The sequence below is a fragment of the Leptodactylus fuscus genome, chromosome 6, assembly GCF_031893055.1.
Source record: "Leptodactylus fuscus isolate aLepFus1 chromosome 6, aLepFus1.hap2, whole genome shotgun sequence".
Classification (NCBI taxonomy): Eukaryota; Metazoa; Chordata; class Amphibia; order Anura; family Leptodactylidae; genus Leptodactylus; species Leptodactylus fuscus.
Genome location: NC_134270.1, coordinates 126,396,595 through 126,414,412, shown reverse-complemented (window position 1 = coordinate 126,414,412; position 17,818 = coordinate 126,396,595). Strand labels below are relative to the sequence as shown.

The following is a 17,818-nucleotide window of genomic DNA, read 5'->3' as shown; positions in this document are numbered from 1 at the left end:
TATATGGAACTGCATGTGCCTGATCTGATGAAAGGTCCTCTTTAAGATAACTCTCCTACAGTGACTGGAGGAGCACTGCTCAATGCCAGATCCCTTCATCTATAGTACTAAACACATGCTCTTTTCTGAACTACAGAAGCAGCATTTAGCACCCCCAAACCGCATCATCACCTATCATCATCTATAGGGCACTGTATATGTCCTCTATAGCTAACTATATATCTCCTTACTGTGCTACCAAAGTCTGCTCTACTCAGGCTATGTTCACATCTGCACCTGCAGGGGGCTTTTTAAAACGACAGACACTCGACAGACCCAATTACAGTCAATGTGGTCCGCTGGGCTATTTTAGCACTCCACCTCTCATTGTGAACAATGGACCCAACCAGTGGATAGGCAATACTAGTGTAAACCTTGCATCAGTCGGGTTCTCAAGGAGTAGTCAAAATATATTCGGAGGATAGCCAGTGAAGTGTCCATGCCAAAATGTCTACAAGTACTGTCTACATGACTGTTGAGATTAGTTCAGATCTGGACAGCAAAATGTATTAACAAAGTGATGGAGAATATGTCTGAAATACTGTCTGATATAGGTCAAATACAACTGAAAAGGGTATTCTCTTCTCCACAGGATATGCTAGAAACAGCCAATAGGTGCAACTCTCAACTCTGAGATTCACACCAGTGTTGAGAATGGGGGTCCCCTGACTTGTGGCTACAGTCACTGGAGACTAGAGGTAGCTGTGCCAGCATGGATGTTTCTATTCACATATACTCCTATAAACTTTTTTTTTGGTGAGCCCCATACAGGGATCACAATGTACATTTATTTTCTTATCAGTATGTCTTTGTAGACTGGGAGGAAATCCACGCAAACACGGGGAGAACATACAATTTACTGCAGATGTTGTTCCTGGTGGGATTCAAACCCAGGACCCCAGCACTGCAAGGCTGCAGTGCTAACCACTGAGCCACTGAGTTGTTTAATATACTCTTATAAACTTGACTGTAAGCCACCTATCCAGTCGCAACAATCGTGGATGGAGGTCCCTATTCTCATGACAGATGTGTGATTCAGAGGTATGACCCACATCTATCGAATATCTATGAAATATTCTGAGGATATAACATAAATGTCCAAGACGGGAACACGCCTTTATTAAAAAGGATCATCACTTAAAAGATTGAGGGACACAATAACCCATCCCAAACAGCTCACTCAATAACATCAACCTATGGTAGCCAAACCTGTAGACTTCATCTACACCAGATCTTATATATCACTAAGTTTTATTGACACTGTATTGACAATCCAAATTAAAGGGGCTGTGTGAGATTACCAAAAAAAAAAAAAAAGTTCTCAAGAAACCGCGCCCCTCTTTTGTTACCATGAGTCTGGTATTGCAGGATATGTCCATTAAAAAGCTGTAATAGCAGTATCAGGAACTGAACTCCCTGGGCCTTGAACCCTTGACCTCTTGACTATGTTCTACAGCCTTAACCATTATACCATTGAGAAATCTGATTGCCCTGTGCCTTGCTTAGGGCTTGTTCACATCTGTGCCCGGTCTCCGTTCTGCAGGTTTCCGTTTCATGCACAAAACTGAGCAGGAGACGGAAAGCTGCAGGACTCTCTCACCCATTCATTTGAATGGGTTTGAAAGATGTCCAGCCATGAGCGCCGGTGAGTGTTTTATGCTCTCCACCATGAAACCGTTTTTTTTTAAACCGGACACAGAGTCGGACATGCAGTACTCTGTGTCTGGTTTTAAAAAAACGGTTTCGCCTCGGAGAGCATAAAACGCTCACCGGCGCTCACGGCCGGACCCGGTCTGACAGGTTTCGAAACCTGAAAACGGAGTCCGGGCGCTAGTGTGAACCCAGTGTCAGTCTGATCTTCTCCATTGTAGTGACTGGCTTATGGATCTCACCTGCTCTGTGGCCAATCACAGTTAAGCTAATCCCATATAAACCCACAGCCTTCTCCATTTTGCTCCTGATTATTATGGCACTTTATTCCTTGCTGACCCTCAGCCTCACTGCTGAGCCCCTGTGTACAAACTCTGCAAACATCTGACTATGGCTGATCCACTGCTCCTGTGTACCAAACTCTGCAAATGACTGACCACGGTTTCTTCTACTCCTGAGGTATTATCCCTATATCTCCTACCCTTAAAGTACTGTTTGCCTAACTAATTGGACTCCAGATCTGTCAACTAGCAGACACAACCCAAAGACTGGAGTGCTGCAGTTTCTAGAAAACAAAAAAAAGCCTAAAATCCTCTTCTATCCTTGCACTTTTAGGCTCCATTGACAAGGAGGAAAATGGTAAGGAATTTGGCGTGGAATAGATCTTGCTAGCAGAAAAAGGAACCCATTGAAGTCAATGGGAGGCTTTATTTCAGCTGAAATTCTACACCAAATTCCTCACTATATTCCTCTGTGTGAATGGACGCTGAAGGATTTCTCTAGGCTTATAAATACTTGATCTAATCTACCGGGACTACTAATCTTGCTTTCAGTAGGGGACCTTAGTCCCTCGGGGAGGCAGGGACTCCAGTCATCATAGTAGTCCTTGCTTCCCATGAAACAGACATTAGGCTACAAAAAGACTGCATTATTTTTAAGAAACAGCTCCAGTTTATTCATTAGATGTGTCTGGTTTTGCAACTCTTACTTATTGAAGTGACTGCAATACCAGTCTATGCACAGGAGAGGTGCTGTTTCTGGAAAACGCAAGTTCTTTTTTCTAATGTAAAAAATTCTTCCGGGGACTCTTTGTAATCTACTCATTGCCCAGATTCTTAATATGTTGAACAATGTTCTTCCAGTTCAATTCCAACATCAGGTCATGTGATCAGAACCAGCATCTGCCCCCTTCCTCCTTATGTTCAGTAGTGTATAGGCAGTCTGGCATTACTATTACAATGACTGAGTTTAACTGCTGGTTTTGAACTCATGTTGGAACTAGACTGGAAACCAAAAGCTCAACACATAAGGATCCCAGGCAGAAAACAAGAAAGTGTCCTTTTAAGGCTAAGGGTCATTCACACGGAGGAAAATGGTGAGGAATTTGGTGTGGAATTTCAGTGCTGAATAAAAGCCTCCTATTCACTTCAATGGGTTCTTTTTTCTGCTAGAAGTCAATGGGAGGCTTTTTTTCAGCGCTGAAATTCCACACCAAATTCCTCACCATTTTCCTCCATGTGAATGCACCATAAGGCCCCACGTGGTGTCTGTGCTGCAGCAAAAAAGAACTGTAGGAAAAAATGTGGCAGCAACGCATTGCGGTTCTTCCCGCAGCACTTTAGACAGAAAGATCGTAGAGTTTTCTTCTGCGGACTTTCTGCTTCAATTATACCTATGAGGAAACCGCTGGTGTTTACGTAGGTAAAATTGACATGCTGCGATTTCCTAACTGCACCAGTCTTGGAAATCATGGAATGTCTGTAGTGTACTTTGCTCTGACTGTAAAACACTAGTTTTTTTTTTTTTTTTTTTACTTTTTGCCACGGAAACGCAACTTAGTGTTGCAGATTCTGCAGCATTTTTTTTTTCTGCAGCGTTTTCCTCTGTGGGCTTTTTGCTTTTCTTATATCTATAAGAAACTGCCAGCCTTTCCGTAGGTATAATTTACATGCTGCAATGTACAAAAAACACAATGCTTTGAAATGGCAACATTTCCACTGTGGATATCTTTCTGCAATGTGTGGATGGGATGAGTTAGAATCTCATCGACTTTGCAGGTACTGTAAGGCTAAGGCCTCACGTTGCGGAAACGAAGCTTTTTTTTGTTGCAGATTTTGTTGCTCTCTGAGCCAAAGCCAAGAATGGCTACAAAAGGAATGGGAAATATATAGGAGGCTCCTATACTTCTACCTTCTGCTAAATTCACTCCTGGCTTTGGCTCAAAAAACTGCAACAAAAAAAAGCTGTGGTTCTGCACCGTGAGGCCTTAGCCTAAGGGTGCATTCACACAGTTTTGTGGTGCTGATTTTGCCACAATAACCCTGGGTGTTCACAACGAGGGCCCTGGTCTAAAGAGATTTTACCACTACATACACTTCGTCTCTGTCCTGTGGAGAGGGGATAAGGTGAGAGCAATGGAAGCCCTAGAAATAAGGAGAACAGGGACCGAGAGAGTCCCCCTGAATCATCCCTGTGAATAAAGCACAAGTGAGTGGCACGCCATTCTCTTCAAAGGGTCTCCAGAGATTGCAATCCTGGCAGCCCCACAGAGGTGAATGGAGCGACCAGGCTTGTATGCAGACTGGTGCTTCATTCACAGAGAAGATTTGGGGGCTTCCTGATCCCTATGTTCCTAGTTCCAGAAGTCAGATCCTCAGCGATCTGATACTTATTCCCTACCCTGTGGAGAGGGTATGTGTGCGATGGCACAACCCTTTTAAATCCAGTCCCTTAAGGTTTTGCTTAGACCTTATGGAAACAAGGTGCGTGGTCACACAGCTAAGTGGCAAAATGTCAGATCACTGTGCAACCATTAAAAATTACCATAGTTACAGCAGTACTCATTTGAACACTACAGCACAGTATAACACCCACCAATAAGCTTTCACCCTTTCCAGTATCCCCAATACTCACTAACTTTTCAAGCTTAGTCTTATTTAACCAATTCTGGCCCGCCCATAGACTATATCAGACAGGGAAGTGGTTGCCTTGTTCTGATAGGACATGCCGGTACGTCCTGTCAGAAGACAGCTATTGCACAAGATCATGCAGCTGCTGATCCTGGGAGCTGGCTGAAACCTCAGCTGGAGCTAGCTGAGAGATGGCAGGGAAGGTTTATTCCCTTCCCTGCCTTCTCGATCGCTGTGTATACAGCGCTCAGTAAGCACTATATACACAGCTATGGGCGCCACCATGATGCAGCCGCCCTCTGACCCGGCAGTCACATGATCTGCCGGGCTCAGTGTCATGCAAGAGCTGCTGGATCCTACAGGACCCAGATCAGCCCTGTATACTGTATGCTAATGTACAAGCCCCAGTTATAGGAGAAATCAGCCTCCTTAACAAAGAGAAAAGTGATCAGATGTCCCCAAAGGTCTCTTATGACCTTATGGGGGACACCATCTGAAATTTTATTTTTTTTTAAGTTAATAAAAAAGTAAAAAAAAAAAAAGTAAAATACGCCAATAAAATTCATGCAGGGCAGAAGCATAGCGATGGAGGCATCTGTGCCGGCTTCTGTGCATCTGTGCCGGCGTCTACACTCCCCAGCATCTGCCTCTCTATTACAGCGGATACCGGGTCACATATTCACATATGCATAAGCCAAGCGGCGAGATGCCGCTGGCCCTGCGTGCGCACTCATAGACCAATCTAGCCTTCACAATGCGAATACAGACCTGGCATCTGCAGTAATGGAGAGGGGCGGATGTCGGGTCTGTATTCGCATTGTGAAGGCTAGACTGGTCTATGAGCGTGCACGCAGGGGCAGCGGCATTTCGCCGCTTGGCTTTGCATATGTGACCCCGCCAACCAATGACGCAACAAAGCCGGAAGACAGAAGATTTTTCAGCAACGAAGACTGGTGAGTATGCGATGTGGGACAACCCCTTTAAGGCTGGATCCACACGTTACAGAAACACAACTTTTATTTTTTATTTTACTTTTTTTGCTGTGGCTTTTTGAGCCAAAGCCAATAATGGCTACAAAAGGAATGGGAAATATATAGGAAGTTCTTACACTTCTCCCTTCTGCTCAATCCACTCCTGGCTTTGGCTCAAAAAGCTGCATTTCTGCAGTGTGGGGCCTCAGCTGAAGGGTCTAGTCACATGGAGGAAAATGGTGAGCAATTTGGTGTGGAATTTCAGATCAAATTCCTCACCATTTTCCTCTGTGTGAATAGACCCCAATAGGGATTTCCAGGACCTAAAGGCAATGGATATTGATGGCCTATCCAATTCATCAGTATCAGATTGGTTTGGGTCCAACATTATGACCCCTATCCTGATCAGGTGTTTCAGCCTCTGTGAACCATACACTAGGAATACGGTCGGAAGAAGCCCTGCACATATTAAAGTGAAATGGGGCTGCAATTCAATGTGCCATCACTACACTGTGCATACTAGAGGCTGTATAGAGTATATGGAGCAGGGCTGAATACCTAGAATATGGCTTTAGGTGGCCAAAACATCTGATCAGGACAATGTCGGACCCATGAGCAATATGATACTGATGACCTATCCTGTGTATAGCTTCAGGTCCAGGACAAGCCCCTTTAATAAATTATGTAATATACTTCACTAACAAATTGTCTCCTTTCTGTTAAATCCCCCCCCCACCTTTACCTTGATTATGATTGATGACGATTTAGGCCACACCCCTTTTAACATAAGAGTAAGTTCTGGGCAAACCTTGTGAGAGTCGTCTAGCTGTTTCACTTGGAATAAACATGTCTGAGCTGAACCTGCTATTATACTTTGGGGTCCCTTCAGACCACAGAGTATAATAAGCAGAGGCCCAGGGGAGGTGATGAAACATAAACTATCCTGGGCTCAGGTGTGATTCCCTCTTCTCTTCTGACTGATGTCAGATTTGAGACTATACATCAGTCAGAAGCCCAGAAGAGAAGAGTCTTGCCAGAGCCCAGGAGACCCCCTGGACCCCCACCTATAATAGTATGATTAGTATGTTAGTATATATTTACTTACTAGTATAATAACAGTTTTGGTTCAGAAATAGCAGTTTCAGCTCCAAACAAAACTGCAGGTGGAACCTTGCAAATATAATAATGAAACTGATTTTGAGACTGGTTTTGTTCCCGTTTATTTCAGCTATCATTGTTTTGTTATCCAGGCTAACATTGTTTTTCGCTTAATCGCCTGAGCTTGTGTATAACGAAGAGAATATGAGGGTGGGGAGGGGGATGGTCACTTCAGTTATAATATTGTATATAATAGCGTATTTGGCATTATAAAAAGGTTGTAGTTCTATCTGTACTATTTCCAGAGAGATCACTGGTTGACAAGACAGTTATGACTGGAATATTTATATGCAGGTTCCCATGTTACTGAAGTATAGTATAACATTTATTAATAACGCAAATACTGCCAGAATATACATGGCTCTATGAAAGTTTGGGTACCCATAATAGATCATGTGACTCTGAACCAAAATGTAATGCACTTTATTTAAAAAAAAAATAAAAAACTGCTGTCATTTGCTTGGAAAACATGGCTAAAGTTGCTGCCACTAGGTGACTGCCTCCTTCCTAACTTGCTATTCCTTCCCTGTTGATAGAGAAGGAAGGCTTTGGAATACAGGAAGCTCAAGATTGAATCTAGGAAGTGGTGGGGGAGGTCAACCCACCCTAAGTTGCCCCCATCGTGTCATGGCCCCCTCAGGTTACCCCCACAGTATGACTGCTTGAGGGATATGGGTAAGTATACATTTTTGATAAATTATCACTGCCCTACACTTGCCTTGTTACTCTAGATGCCTCTACTGCAACTACCAATAAAGCATTACTTGCGTAAAGGGGCCAGTTACAGCAAAATTCTTTTAAAGTGGCTCCATCACTGGTGAAAGTAATTTTTAACTAATCACATCCTTGCATCGGCTTTAGAAAGGCTATTCCACTCCTACCCTTTGTATGTAAATTGCCTCAGTAGTGTTTGAATAAGTCTTTCATTCATATGCTAATTAGCTAATTATCCTGCACACATAACCGTGTAATTCACGGATAGCACACTGACCCATAGAAAAAAATGGGTCAGTGTGCTATCCTCGAAAAACACATATAGCCCGCTGATACCTGCAACAGTTGTGTGCAACTGGCCTTACTCTTAAAATAGGTGTAAAATTAAAGAATTGCAGGGGTCCCAGGTGTGACTTCAAACAACTGATCTATGGGGGTGTGGAGGTCAGATCCCCACATCTTCAATCACTGACCTAGCTTAAGAACATGTCATCAATTAAGTCCAGAAACCCATTTAGGCCCCACAGAGTGAAGCCCAGCCAAAAAACATGGCAGAAATGTTGGGGGGTTTTTGTTTGTTTTTTTTCTGGGGGGGTTCTGCATCATTTTTTTGTTGCATTTTTGCAGAGATTTCCTCTGCCCTTATAACTATATAGAAAACACCAACATTTCCACCAGTACAATTGACAGGGTGAGATTTTTAAAAACATAGCTTTTCCACTGTGGATTTTTTTTCTGCAATATGTGGACTGTATTACCCAAAATCCCATCAGTTTTTCATGTACTGTGAAACTGCTGTTTTTTTGCCACGGTGTAAACACTGCGTATTTGCAACTTGAGGCCACAGTCTAAGGCCGGGGCCCCACGGGACGTAAACGCCGCGATTTGCCCACAGCGGAGACGCTGCAGGAAAAATCGCTGCGTTTTACAGTGCAAGCAAAGGGGATGGGATGATTTATTATTGTTTGTTTATATAGCACCATGGTGCTTTACATTTGGGGGCTTACGTACAAAATACACAGGTATCCCATGCCCACTTTGCGGAAAAAAACAGTGCGGACACGCTGGGATATGCAAAGCCGTTGCAGCTTTGCAAATCGCAGGATGTCCATTATAGCTATGCCGACGGCTTTTCCATAGATATAATTGTAACAGAAAGTCCGCAGAGGGAAAACTCTGCAAACTTTCTGTTGAAAGCACTGAGGAAAGAACCACAGTGCGTTCACACCGCGGTTCTTTCCGCAGGGCCATAGATTTGTGCTTACGGCCCATGGGGCCTTAGCATAAAGGAAGTATTTTACCTAGTACATATAGTCAGCATTCAGAGGATAATAGCGGAGGGATTATATGTGAGCAATAAGATATTTAAAAAAAAAAAAAAAGTTGCATATGAGATTTCTTTGCTAGAAGCACCAGAACTATGCATAGAACTGGAAGCCAATGACTTGAGAAGCTACAACAGATAGTAAGATCCGCTCACAGCCATAAGCTCTTTCACATGGAGCCTGCCAGGAGGAACTGTATCATCACATAAGCATCAAGAGTTATGATCAGGGCTATCCGTGTTATAGAACGAATGCAGAAAGGGTTAATGGTCTGTACAGCTGTAGTACACACAAGCAGCAGGCGTCACCCCATACACACACCCGCCTCCATTCATAAGGAGGGCGCTCATCTCCCAAGGACTGGATTCTCTACACCCGTAATGGCGCCTAGAGTACTGAGAGAGCCGAGTCCAGGCCTCTCCTTGGTCCTCTCTTATAGAGGGGTCCTCTCCACTCACCTTGTGCCTGGTTACCCCGGGTCTATCTCCAACACGGGTGGCCGCGGCCTGCTCCCCTCTCCCAGCACCCGGAACCTCCGCCGCAGCCACAGCGTCGATTGCCCATTGATCTCGCGAGACTGCGACGAGATCATCGTAGTGATTCGGAGATGAAACGCGAGAGCACAGCAGAGCAGGCCTCCTCCGTGACCATGGCAACGAGTGTAACGCAGGCCACTTACGCTAGATGGCAGTCATCTCCTTCCCCGTTGAATTTAGCAGGAAACCTATAGAGGTGGCTGAGCTCACGTAGGAAAGGGATATCACCCATTGCAACCAACCACATGCAGATTTATTTTTTTCCTGTGTTTTTTTTTTTTTTACTATTCTTAGTCGTACAAATAGTGCAGGCTAAAAATTTAGAAAAAGTATAAAAAGAAAAAAAGTATAAAGAGAAACAAATGGAACATAATGTCAACAGAATCCCTTAGGATCCCCATTCTAAAACCTATAGGTCATAGCCGCCATGGCTACATTATAAGGAGGCGATGAGGTTTACCCACTAACACCAGGTTCACACTGCTGTTTGAGTCTCCCATTCCATTTAAAATGGGCAGAGAGAAGTCCTGTAAGCAGGACCTCGGCGGAAATCCAGCGGACCCAATTCTAGTCTATGGGGTCGGGGGGGTTCCACAGGTAACCGCTTTTTAAGCAGATAGGATTTCTGTTTTTTGGGTCCCAAAGCGGACTTGAGAAACAGATACCCGAACATTAGTTTGAGGCTTATGCCCAAGGTCGCTTTAACACATTGTAGGACCCAGTGCAAAGGTTTCATCACCACACCAGACGTACCTGATCCACATACCTCCCAAGTTTCAACGGGTAAAAAGGAGAGAATGTGGCACATTGTGTGCCCTGCTGCGAATTACGTCCCACCTACCTCCACTTTGACTCCACCCATCCATTTCTCTTTGTCCCCCCTTAGTGCCCCTACAATCACCCTAACATAATATGCCCACACATTTATAATGTCCTTCTAGGTGCCCTCACAATATAATGTTCCCTTGCAGCTGCTCCAACGGTTTCATGTCCCTCTCCAGTTGCCCCCGCAATTTAATATCCACCTTCAACTACCCCTATATATAGTATAAAGACCCCTTTCAGCTACCCCCACGGTTTAATGTCCACCCTCTAGTTCCCCCATTCTGTCCAGCTACCCCCTGCAGTATAAAGTCCCTGTCCACCTCTTCCCACAGATTAATGTCCACCTCCAGCTGCCTCCACAGTTTAATGTCCCCCCTCCAGCGATCCATCAGTTGTTTTTTTTTCTCAACTTTAATTTTTTTAGAATTATTAGAACTTTTATTATATAAAAAGGTGCAAATGGGCTCACTATTGAATGATACAAAGAATATTTGACAGTCAGTAACAAAATAAAAAGAAAGAAGACTAAGTAGTGACATAGAGAGAAAGCGGGGAGGAAGAAAGGGATCATAAGGTGGTTCAGGGGAATCATCAGAGGGCCTGCAGTATATAATTACCTCATGGTGACGAAATCGACTAGAAAGCCTCTATTTACAGAGGACCTTTCATGGTTTGGGGCACAGGCAGTTCTATATACTGCTGGAAAGCCGACCGTGCACTGAATTTGGCGCACGGTCAGCTTTCCCGATCTGTGCCCCGGGTTAAAGAGCTTTCGGTCCTGGTACCGTAGCTCTTTACAGTCAGAAGGGCGTTCCTGACAGTCTGTCAAGAACGTCCTCCACAGCAGCGCCTATCGCGCCACTCACACTGTACAGCACGATAGGTGCTGCTGAGGAGAAGGACGTTCTTGACAGACTGCGAACATCTTTCATATGGGTCAGGGGGTCCGCACTCGATAAAGGGCAAAACTCTTTCAAAGTAATGCTATGAGGGTCTTTGCTGCTGTGAGAAATAGTTTAACAGATTTCTTATCCTGGTGTTTGGGGGGTAAATAAAAGGTGTTGTCCAGGCAAAAAAAAATTAAAATTTTAATAGGATGGGGGGAAAAAATGTTTTTTTAAAAAAACATACTCTCCTTTCCCTTGTTCTCTGGTGTCGTCTCCCAGTGTGGTCAGGTCCTACCACATGTGTCCACTGAAGCTGCTCATTTGCACTGGAGCACCTGGGACATGTATGACACTTTTTTTTTTTTTTTAATTAATCTTTTCACGTCCCCGGCCTATTATCTGCCACTGGCCATGAAAAATCAGGTGACCGCTTCTTCCCATTTAGACATATATCTATGGGTAGGGGAGGGTGAGGAGAGGATCTGGTATATAGTGGTTATAAGACCTCTCATGGAGGTACCTGCTGGACACAATTTCTCTAAAGCGGATGGAAGGGAGACCTTCAAGGAACCAAACATAGTAAAAGTGAAGTTGGAAATCTACCTCCGCTGGTACCAAACAAGCATTTAAAAAAACCCGGTGCATGGTGGGTGGTCGTGCACTGTCCGACGTCATCTTCTGTCACGCCTTCCTTTTCTTTCTTCTTTGGCGACGCCGGCGGCCATTTTTGGGAGGCCGCTCTTGCTCTTCAATACAGGAGCATACTGCACAGGCGTCGGGAGTTGGACCAAGACGGAAGACAGAAGAGGCGGGGTTGCAGCTGAAGATGGAAGCGGCGCTGCAGTGAGCTCTCGGGGAGAAATCATTTGCATACCGGTTAAAACCGGTATTTCTAAGGAACAGCACCGCGGAGACCACGTCTAAAAGTAAGAGAGGAATAGCCTTTTTTAAGGCTTTTCCGACGTGGTAATTAGAAAAAATGTTGCTTTAGTGGTAGAATCCCTTTAATCCTAACAGGCTTCAGGCCTATATGGTACTGCTAGCACAGGCTTTGGGCCTATATGGTAATATACCAGACCACGTGACGTCTGGGCATTACCATATACGCTCGAAGCCAGCTAGGATTAACATTGGATCCTGGAGAGGTAAGTAACATTGTTTATGTTCCCTCACCTCCCCTGGTGCTCCGGTTATTATACTCGGGGTTTATAATAATAGTGGCAGTGGGATCGCGGCCTGGCCCGGGCCTATTCACTCCCGGCCTCCGCGGCCTATAGTACAAGGAGAAGCGAGGGCGGCAGTGATCAGGTCCGGGGAGGTTGGTAAATAAAACCAAAAAAAATATACTTACCGATCGCGCTGCTGCTGCTCCTGCTGCCTCCACGGTCCTCTTCTCTCATCAGACGTCTACGTATCAGCGTAGGCGGCATGATGATGCGGCCTACGCTGATACATAGACGTCTGAACCAGCGCACGGAGAGCGGCAGCTGGTTCAAAGAAAAAAAAAAAGTAAGAAAAAAATCGCCCGGGCTGCCGCCCCATTAGAGGTGCAGCGCCGGGCCCCTGCTGTAGAGTATCTGAGAGGTGCCGGGTGTCGATAGCATGCAAATTCCTATATGTGTAATGGATCGGGGTGTCTTGTGAAGAGGAGAGAGTACTGATGGTGAGAGATAGAAGATTATGATCAGAAAGTGGCAGAGAAGAGTTAATAAGTGGTGAGGCATATCTAAAAAGTTTAATTACTGTACATTTCAGATGATATGACATGTATGATAAAAAACAAACCCTAGATTTAGGCAAAAATAAAAAAAATTGAGGAACACCCCCCCCCCCCCCCCCAAAAAAAAAAAAAAAAATAATAATAATAATTTAACTTTTTGTGGTGTTGGAGTGTTACTAACTAGTACGCTAGAGAAGATATTAGAAACGTTTCTTTCATTCCTTTTTCGTCTATAATATTTGTACCGCTTTAACCTTAATATACAGATTAATGAAGTAAAAAGAGGGGTTATTAGCTAACTGTTAAGTCTCATGTACAGAAAGGTCCATTATTGACCTCTACATGGTATAATGTCCCATAGATGCCTTCAGGGCTCATTCACATCTGCGCCCAGTCTCCGTTCTGCAGGTTTCCGTTTCCTGCACAAAACAGAGGCAGGAGACGGAAACCTGCAGGACTCTTTCTCGCTCATTTGAATGGGTTTGAAAGCTGAGCGGCGGTGAGCGTTTTATGCTCTCCGCCGCAAAACTTTTTTTTTTTTTTTTAATTGAGACAAAGTCGGACATGCAGTACTCTGTGTCCGGCTTAAAAAAAAACGGTTTCGTGGCGGAGAGCATAAAACGCTCATCGCTGCTCATGGCCGGACCCAGTCTGTAGTTTCCGTCTTCTTGTATGCAGAAGTCGGAAACCACAGAATGGAGACCTGAACGCAGGTGTGAACTTAGCGTCACCAATATAAAGGAGAATTATACTATATGGTGGATCATTATATTGTGTGGCGGCACTAATGGGGACTTAGACGGTGGGGAAACAATGGAGCATTATACTATGTTAGGGGAACTAAAGGGCATTATATTGTGTGGGGACATTAATGATGGGGTAGTTTCTGACCTCTACCCTCCTCCCTCTTGTTCTTCCCTCTCTGATTCCCTCACATTTCCCTTGTCTTGTCTTTTTTTCCTTATAACATTTTAAGGGGTTTGGTTTACTGCCTCTCCCCTCCTCAGATGTTTCTTTTTTGTTTGATTTTTGCATCTTGTCTGTAATTAAAAAAAATTTTCATAAAAATTACAGTTTAAAAAAAATGAAGTATAATGTTAGAGTGCACCCCACACTATATAAACACTTTACCCCAGTACACACAGAATTAAGATTTACAGCAGTCATGAGAATACTCTCCTTCCATCCTGCCCTTTTTACACTATTGCGTTACAATAATGGCAGCAGGGATCAGTAACTGAAATGTATCAGGATAAAAGGGCAGTGGTCAGAGGATGAGTGTTTCTTGCAGCTGCTCTCATTAAAAGATGCCAGGGTCCAGACAGTTGGTGGCTAAACGTGGGCGTTCAGACCCCAGTCTGCAAGCTACACTGTAGAGAGGGCAGCTCTCTTTCTCCTGCCCTGCACATAGTACGGTTTTACACCACAAATTTTCGTAAAAGGCTGAAAATACTGTGATTCTAAATATGGCTTTTTTTTTTTTTTTTTTTTCCTTTTTTTTTTTTCCTTTTTTTTTGGTCACTCACTTGGGATGTAACTAGTAACTATAGGGGGTGCAGCAATAGCAGTCACTACCAGACCCTGATGGAGCCCCAGTGGTCCTTCTGCCACATCAAATATACCAATATTCTAAATGGCACAATGGAGGTAAAAGCCCAATTACAGATTATGCATTGGGTCCAGAAGCTTCGTCACACATCTGCTGTCATCTCCTGCTGTCACTGTCTGTGTTCTGAAACACTCAGGAGTCTTTTCCATTACATTTCTAACTAGAAGTCCCAGGTATATATTCAGCACACGTACCAGGCTGACTGCAGGGGGATTGCAAGTAGCAACAAGATACAAATCGCATATTCCAAATCAGGATCTTTTTACCTATCAATCCATTCTGGCAGTTTGTCGGACTACATTACCCTTTAAAGGAGCCTTCACACGGAGTAAATGTTCCGCTCATTCTGAACGTAAACTCGTTCAGGGAGCCTTCACATGGAGTTTACGCTCGTACATTCTGACACATAAACTCGTTCAGAGTGAGCGCTGTAAAAAAACAGATCCCATTGACTTCAATGGGTGCCGGCATACGCGTGCTCCCCATTGAAATCAACGGGAGGCTTTTTTACCTATTGCTTTCAATGTGATACGCACGTATCACATAAAAAGCAATAGGTAAAAAAGTCTCCCGTTGATTTCAATGGGGAGCACGCGTATGCCGGCACCCATTGAAGTCAATGGGATCTGTTTTAACGCCGCTCACTCTGAACGAGTTTACTCTGTGAAGGCTCCCTAATACTTTACCATTTTCCTTCACTATAGATTAGTTGTAGTCAATGACCGAAGTTGTTATGACCAGAAGATGGATTGTTACCCCATTACAACTATATGTACAGTACTATGGACAATACTTACATATTTGAAGGTATTGAAAGACACTCCAGATGACCATTTACTTATTATAGTTCTAAAGTGGCGATACTGTATATTCTTGTGCTATATAAGCAATGAAGAATAAATAACTAATGACTATTTTTATGATTGGGTGATCAATTTTCCAAAATAAACTTTATTTTGATGATGCACTGAGTGAAGGTCCCTTTCAGTGTCATTGGTGCCATGAAATAGATATTACAATGAGGTCTTTCTATTATTAGAGAAAATGTTACCTCTGTGGTCAGTTAGTAACCTATCAATATTTTACACGTCTGCCACCTTCACATCTACGTCAGCCAAACAGTTTGCCATTAACAATGTAGTAGACTCCCTGGTAGACCAGAAAACAGAAGTGTTAGTGATGCGTATAAATATTCCCCCGCCCCCCCTTCTTTTTTTTTTTTAGTGGTGAGTTTACATAGCAAGTACTTAAACAGTTAATGGTATGTTCACAAAATCTCAGGCAGAATGATCTGGATACAGATTTCAAAGACTTGAGGCTTCACAGGATGGATGATGAATGTATGATTGCTGGGACCCCAACTGATTACTAGAATGGGGGTGCTGAGTCCTCTGTTCCTCTCACTACATAATTCAAGACATGAGATTCCCGGCAATCATTTATTACCTGTCCTTCCTGTGTATGTCTGAATAATCTGCAAGTAAATTCACATATAAACTTTTAATGCAAATTTTCTTGCAGATTTCATCTCTGGCTGCAGGTGAAATCCACAGCAAATTCCAAAAAAAGTTCTCATGTACTTTCTATAGCTCATCTTCAGCTAACTCCTTGCAGTCAGGTGCTGCAGGAGGAAGCAAGAGGAGCCAAAGGGGTATGGTGCTCAGTGAGATGCATCTTGTGAGGTCCCACACCCCACTGCTCTGAACGTCAGTGTTCGTCTATGAGTATATACGATAAAACTATATACACTGGGGCAGATTTAATAATCCTAAATAATAAGAGTGTAAATGTGAGCTGGCCGGATTCCTTAGATATATATCGTCAGAGGCGGCTGATTTCAACAGATGCAGCTGACCATCTAATGTGAATGGGGGCCTCTTAACTTTCCCGATGTCTACTAAGTTTGGCAAAAGGATTTCAACTCTCCAATCCACAGCTATCCAATACAACTACCAAATCGACAAAGCTGGGGAAAATAATGTCCAATGGGCGACTGACAGCCAAAGTGTATGGCTGGCATTAGACTAGATGTGCAAAATTTACCAAAGTTGCTCATCCTGAATGATAAATTTGCATTTCAAAACACTTTTGTCTAGTTTTATACTTCCTATTTGTTGAGCTATTTTGTCCACAGCATAGAAAAAACACCAGGTCTACACAGGTACCAAAATATATTAACTTTTATTAGATAAAATGCACATACATAGACAAATACAATAAGACTCAATTAGAATGGGGGAATAGATAAAACCCAATGAGCACGATGAGGGAGAGGCATAAAGGTACATGTAAGTACCAAAACGTAACCACAATATTGTATATTATATGTGCATGAAATGTAGGAATAGGGGCAGAGTCACAGTGAATAATATATATATATATATATATATATATATATATATATATATATATATACATGTGCTAAATACGTGAACTCACCACAAACCCCACAGATAACCCCTACACAGCTAATACACCATACATATAGCACATATATACTTCATATGGGCATAAATTATACCATCATACCGGGCTGTGCTCAGACCCAATTTTTTCTATGCTATGGATCTATATATACACCTGGTGATTCACCAGTTGTTGGTGTTTCTTTATGTAATATTGAGCTATTTTGTGACAAAATTCTGTCAAATATTTTGCACACTGCGGCACATCTTAAAAAAGGACATCACCAGGTCTGAAAAACCCAATGGCATATATCATCTGAATGGCACTGTCACCCTGACAATTTTTATTGTTTTACTTATCCAAATCCGTTCAGACATTCTAAAGACATGAGCCCCTTTAGGGTGCATTCACACGGAGTAACGTGCTGCGTGACCTGGCACATATACGCCGTGTGAGATTTTGAGCGCCATATACGCTCCCATTGATTTCACGGCCGCAAAATCACGGCCACAAAATAATGCGGCGTATACGATCCAGGCTCCCATTGAAATCAATGGGAGCGTATATGGCGCTCAAAATCTCACATGGCGTATACGTACCAGGTCACGCGGCACGTTACTCTGTGCAAATGCACCCTTAAGAGTTGATGCAAATTAGCGTATACAAGTTGGTGGTAATGCTGAATGATCTACAACACACAGAGACCCCAACCCCAGAGTTACCCCAGTATGTCATTGGGCTTTTCCAACTTGGTTATAGTTTCTCTTAAAGCCATGCCCTCATAGATGGGTCACAATCTTTATTGCCAAGCCATGGCCCCTTGCCAGAGCTTGTATGTATATGATGAAACCCTTAGTTGTCAGCAAAGAAATGTATGTGCAGCAATAAGGCAGTGTACTGTACATATTATAGATTGTAAGCTCTTGCCAGCAGGGCCCCACTCCTATTGTTTAATATTTCATTATTTTGTCACATTGTATTATCTAATATGGTCTAATTATGTACCTTCTGACTTGTAAAGTGCTGCAGAATATGTTGGTGCTCTATAAATAAACTTATTAGTAGTAGT

The 17,818-nt window shown here is 43.3% G+C and overlaps 1 protein-coding gene across 1 annotated transcript in view; it reads right to left on the bottom strand.

Annotated features, from left to right (window-relative positions):
- Positions 1-9,328, bottom strand: part of MED1 (mediator complex subunit 1) — a 28,017-nt gene extending 18,689 nt beyond the window's left edge. The window contains exon 1 of the mRNA XM_075278238.1: positions 9,225-9,328. The gene's annotated coding sequence lies outside the window, so the exon portion shown is untranslated. The remainder of the gene's footprint in view (positions 1-9,224) is intronic.
- Positions 9,329-17,818: the final 8,490 nt, after the last annotated feature.